Source organism: Schistocerca cancellata, chromosome 6 (assembly GCF_023864275.1).
Source record: "Schistocerca cancellata isolate TAMUIC-IGC-003103 chromosome 6, iqSchCanc2.1, whole genome shotgun sequence".
Lineage (NCBI taxonomy): Eukaryota > Metazoa > Arthropoda > Insecta > Orthoptera > Acrididae > Schistocerca > Schistocerca cancellata.
This window is the reverse complement of record NC_064631.1, coordinates 70,643,590-70,649,589: the sequence shown is the minus strand read 5'-3', so window position 1 is coordinate 70,649,589 and position 6,000 is coordinate 70,643,590. Positions and strand designations below refer to the sequence as shown.

Below are 6,000 nucleotides of genomic sequence, written 5' to 3'. Positions count from 1 at the left end.
CTTATGCTCTCGTAGGCTTTCTTAAAATCAACAAACAGTATTGTCATTACACATGAAATGTATTCGCAACTGCGAATACGAACAACCATCAGGTGTTTAATGGAATGACAACAGCGAAGATTTGTGCCAGGCCGGGACTCGAATCTGTATTTCCCACTTCACGCAAGCAGTCGCTTTAACCGGGTTCACTGCCCGTGGACGACTTATGCCCACACTTTAACTTCAGTATGTCGTCATTCATACGTAACAACCTGCATTCGTACATATTATGTAATTCCCGTAAAGGGCGAGGACATTTTAACTGAAAGTCTCTGCCAGGTATCGGCGGATAAGTCGGATATTGTAGCGCATGTGCGAAAGAACAGGCACTGCGGCATGCATGCATGCACGTCTGATGGAACATTACATCCTACCTCCTAACAACACAGACACTGCAATATTGCATATCGTAGTAATGCCACTGTTTTATTGTATTCTCAGTATTTTGATGTGGCTTCTTTCGGTACAAGTACCTGATCAGTAGTGGATGGACTCTTCATAATTCCCTCTTGATTCTCGTCTATTACCTCTTTTAAATATGGTTCTAATCTTTTCTGGACAATCTTAGAGAACACTCAGTAGGCTGTGCTATTTATTGAGATGCGTTTATAATTCCTTCGTCCTTGCACATCGCCCTTTCTATGAGTTGGTGCTATGACCGCTTATTTCCACGCAGATGGTATTCCTTCCTCACTCGAATTCTGGTCACGAGCTTGTGTGCTTATTTCGCAATCGTATCTGCTTCTTCGTAAGTAGTTTAGCTGTTATTCCATCTCGTCTTGGAACTTTGTTGCTGTTTGCTATTTAGATTGCGATAATTAATCAATAATCTCAAAGATGATATTCCAGTCAACATAATCAAAAGCCTCCATTAAACCTACAAATTCTCTAAACGTTAGTTTGCCGTTCTTTATCTTTTAAGATAAGTCCTAGTGCCAGTATCAACACGCTTGTTCCCAGATTTCTCCAAAACCCTCCTCCTAGGTCTGCCTCTAGCATTTGTTCATTCTTCTGTAAATAACCTGTGTTTTTATGTAACAACCATAGCTTTCTGAAATGATGGTTCGATAATAATCACAGAATTTCATACAACTATCAACCTTGCAAATTCTCCGCCTGTCCTTGTTACAACCGATGTTCTCGTCTAGTAGAAGATGCATTTGCATACAAACACCTACCTAGTGTCAACTATATTTTTAATCAAACATGAAAGTGTCACAACTTGGAGTCATGGAGGACATTTCACAAACGTTGGGGAGCCATTTTTAATTTTGACCGGTCGGCTGCCGTGCACCAATTAAGAAGATCACACGAAACCAGGTAGAAGTATTTAGCTCAGTTGCGTCCCACATGTGTTGAACTGACTGGTGAGATTCTTCTTGATACTACTACTCAACTGGTTCTTTTTCCAACACTGAATTAGCGAGGGTTTTCCCTCTCTGTGACCAGTTTTTCCGCAGTTTACCGTCAGCCGTGGTCATGTGGGTAGCAGTCTCCGGTGGCAGCCATTTTCCGCACATACAGATACTCACGACGCGCCCTGGACACTGAAAAGGTCAAAACCTTCTACAGACTCCGAAATGGCGTTTACCACGACCTAGCGGCGATCAAATGCACTACAACTGTGCTGTTAGCCTATCCTGAGCTTGAAACTCACTCCGATGGCTCGTACAGACCCTGATGACGACGCCCTACACTACATCGATGTGGAGCCTTTGCGATCAGCTGTGAGCACCGCATTGAAACTAGAAAATCAACTGTCTTGTTTCACGTATGGCTCTACATTTCAAAGGCAACGCGACAACCTACTTTTATTAAGCAAACGCTGTCATTTTCTATTCCCTGAGGTAAAGCAGACATTAATTCCTCGCCAGCTTGTCAGCTTACGGGTTGTGTCGGCAAAAGGTTTGTAGAATTTTCTCATACGGCATCTGATCTATACAGTCTATCCATAGACTGATTCAAGTAAACAGTGAATAAGGAATAGATTGGACGGCAAATGAGACATGACGTGGACATTCGACGTGTCCTTCATTCCGCTGCATGATGAACGAAATCTGGTTTCCGCTGTTGGCTGCTTCTCAAAACGTTTACTCTGTGGTAGCGAAATATTAGTGTTCTGTCATTCTCGTGTCACTCGTTTTTATCACTTTCGCATTTTTTTAAAATATTTGTAAATGGATTCCATTTTTGTGGGATGTGAATAAACGCTTCTTACTGTATGAAGGGATTCTGATATGCACTGTAACAGCGTATAAGGAAAATGAATCTGTCCTCGACAGTACGTAATTTATCTTCGCGTCATTATATCGCGATTAGTGAAAACTGTCCAAAGTGTGAAGGTACACGCATGAGAGGCCGCAGTAAAATTTTCCATCCGCGGAGAATTTTTGAATGGTTACGCAAAAAACATGCTCGTTGTGCGTGGCACTCCAAATCTTATCGCCGTCGAGGCGCTGTACCGCATCTTTACACACATAGCGATAAGAGGTATGATACAGCTGTCACAGCGGCACTTCTGCTGAACCGGCTTCAACTGCTGAACCGAGGGGATCCAGTTGCATAACGCCGTACCCGACACCTTTTGCAGTTTTCAAGGACCGACATCTCTTTGATGAAGAGGTCAGCAAAGACGGAACTCAGGTTCCTGCAGGGAAAGTAAAGAGAAGAAAATCGGCCGCGTCCTTATCGAAAGAAAGGTGTCGGGTACGGCGTTATGCAACTGGATCCCCTCGGTTCAGCAGTTGAAGCCGGTTCAGCAGAAGTGCCGCTGTGACAGCTGTATCATTCTGCGATTTGCCTTGAGCATTTTTGGGAAACGAAGGAAAACCTAATTCTGGAAGATGGAGGGGTGTTTGAGCAGCCATCGTCACAAGTATACTGCGCCACCTCGGTCACTATTTTGTACCTCTATCATCTGTACCCGAGTTCGAGTCTCGGTCCGGCACACAGTTTTAATCTGCCAGGAAGTTTCATATCAGCGCACACTCCGCTGCAGAGTGAAAATCTCATTCTGGAAACATCCCCCAGGCTGTGGCTAAGCCATGTCTCCGCAATATCCTTTCTTTCAGGAGTCCTAGTTCTGCAAGGTTCGCAGGAGAGCTTCTGTAAAGTTTGGAAGGTAGGAGACGAGGTACTGGCAGAAGTAAATATGTGAGGACGGGGCGTGAGTCGTGCTTGGGTAGCTCAGTTGGTAGAGCACTTGCCCGCGGAAGGCAAAGTTCCCGAGTTCGAGTCTCGGTCCGGAACACAGTTTTAATCTGCCAGGAAGTTTCTGTTAATTTTTGTTTCCATTTAGTTCGTTGTGTGTCTATTCAGATTTTTACCTTTCTGGAAAAATATGTGAAGGTCTTAAAAAAACTTGCATCATTTCTAATACCATATACGACAGTTCCCTCTGAAGAATATACCTAAAATTCTTGTACTACATTTTTTTCGGAAATCTTTTCTTACCAGTTTATTCTGGTATTTTCTGTCATTTATTAGTTTCTGCAGTTCTTCGTAAAGTCTCCCTCCTTTTTATAGTGTGAGCACTTTAGCCTACAGACTAGCATGACTTCCGTACATTATCGTCCACTTATTTTTGGAAGCAATCTTGCTATTCTGGCCTAGAGCTTTCAGTATCTGTAATAAAGTTTCCAGTTCCGTAGATTACAATAAATCCATTTTAAAAATTTCCTCCCTGATAATTCTAATTCCACATAAGTTTTCGTTTCTCTCAAAAATGGTTGAAATGGCTCTGAGCACTATGGGACTTAACATCTGAGGTCATCAGTCCCCTAGACTTAGAACTACTTGAACCTAACTAACCTAAGGCCATCACACACATCCATGCTCGAGGCAGGATTCGAACCTACCACCGTAGCGGGAGTGCGGTTCCGGACTGAAGCGCCTAGAACCGCACGGTCAATCGTTTCTCTGCCGCACTTCATATACCCCTATAAAGTTATTGTTCTCAGCTGTAAAAGTGATAGAAGCATCTGTGCTCCTATGCCCCACTTATTGTTTTTATTGCCAAACTGTAGCTGGGCGTGCTCCATTGCCTCAAGCCATCAAAAATGGCATTGAGGTCATCAGTCCCCTAGAACTTAGAACTACTTAAACCTAACTAACGTAAGGACGTCACACACATCCATGCCCGAGGCAGGATTTGAATCTGTGACCGTAGCGGTTCAAGCCATCGTCCCGACAAAATTCTTTCATCGGGATAACAACGTTCTAGGAGAACCATCGTGGCAGTACGGCCGACGGCAGTCTTACCCATGAGACTGAGAGGGCCTGAAGAGCAAAAGCCGGAGTCGTGTTAAATCTTAGCAGAGCTGAGCTCACGCAATACTCATCTCAGACCGGATTCCTTCCCAGTCTCAGAGCGTGAGACGAGCAATACCAGTTCACCTACTAACCACGCGTTTGCAGGGTCCGCAAATCGCCATTCACTATCGTCCATTGGCCCTCAATCATTCTTCGTCGCAAGAAGCATACCAAATCTAGAAGGTAGCACTTTGGTTCACCACGCTGTCAGGAGTGTGAACTGGTGGGCAGTTCACAAATCGATCCGTCAACCTTATCACTTTGTCGGTACTAACACCTATAGGGTACGATCGTCTGGAGTGGAAATTGGGACGTGCCCTGATTGGTTTACGTAATCCATACTCAGATTTAAATAACTGCTTTCCCTCGAGGTCTCAGTAGAGTCATCTTTGGCAGCCATCACATTGTTTATTAAAATACATAGCATCTAGGCAAAACTCTATACCAACAATGGTTCAAGACTTACATGTTCTCGATGATGTAAATCTGCATCATCACGTATTTCGACGTCGCCTGACTCAGCAGGCGGCTGCGGTTCGAAGGCTGCCGCCGTTGCTCCTCAATTTGCTTATCTACAAGGCCGCGGCTGTCCGCAGACCGCCAGTGGAAAACGATCTCGCGAGACACGCAGAGTGCGAGCAGCTTGTGTTCGCTGCAGCCACCGGTGGGGGGTAGCACCGAAAGCGATTGTAAGTACTGAGTCCAACATCGCTTCTGCCTTGACTCTAGTGTCACTGTATGATATATGCTAGGTGTTACGAGAGTAACGCCTCGAAACATTTCCCTGTGAAGGCAAACATAAACACTTTTGTGTAGTTCGTACCTTTTCATCAGCACCTGTTTTCAGAAACGCGCATTTACATTAGTACGTGATCCTCCTATGCTGTATCAAAGACAACGACGTCTGATATACACTGTGTGTGTATAGTTCGTGAACGTGCGCCTCAGCGAATGATATACACCGAACAAAACTTGCAGGGTCGCTCATACGTGAACAGGTATTACATTGGTCATTTTCCGATATCGGCACATTGCCCATAAAGTTTGCGTAAAAACTGGGAAGTTACAAATCCATTCAGCTAACAACTCATGCGGCGTTTTAATAAATTGAGTGATTCCAAAAAGAATTCGCTTCTGCTATTGTTTTTTTTGTTGCTGTTACATCGACCGGATTCCGTATGAGCGAAGTGTGGGCTGTCAGCGGTAACTCTTAACAGCCACGCTCCCGCCAGGTAGATTTTAAAATATGTAACAATGATTCAAAAACATAAAAATCGTGACAAATTCTGTATAGTTTCTAAGTTGCAATATCATCGAATTTCTCTGAGTTTTCCTTAAAAGATAAAAGCAATTTGTCTTGATAACAAGTAAAACTGATGTGTTCACTGGTGTCTGGCAGAATTAGTAGTGATGCTGGTGCACGATTTGGAACTATAAGAACTTGACAAGAAACGTGATTTGTTGATTTCGAGAAAGCAGTCAGCAGTAGGTTATGAGGATTTTCGAGACGTAGTGTTTTCCTCCGGCATCAGGAAACCTGCTGGTAATGGAGAAACTACTCGAGACAGTTTGACTAACGATATGTAGTGAACATACTAAAACGCTCATAAAATAATTATAACATGTTCACAAAAAAAATCACGGAAAATA

General features: G+C 43.7%; 1 protein-coding gene across 1 annotated transcript in view; it reads left to right on the top strand.

Moving 5' to 3' along the window:
- Positions 1-4,959: 4,959 nt before the first annotated feature.
- Positions 4,960-6,000, top strand: part of LOC126191089 (UDP-glucosyltransferase 2-like) — a 67,765-nt gene continuing 66,724 nt past the window's right edge. The window contains exon 1 of the mRNA XM_049931815.1: positions 4,960-5,039. The gene's annotated coding sequence lies outside the window, so the exon portion shown is untranslated. The remainder of the gene's footprint in view (positions 5,040-6,000) is intronic.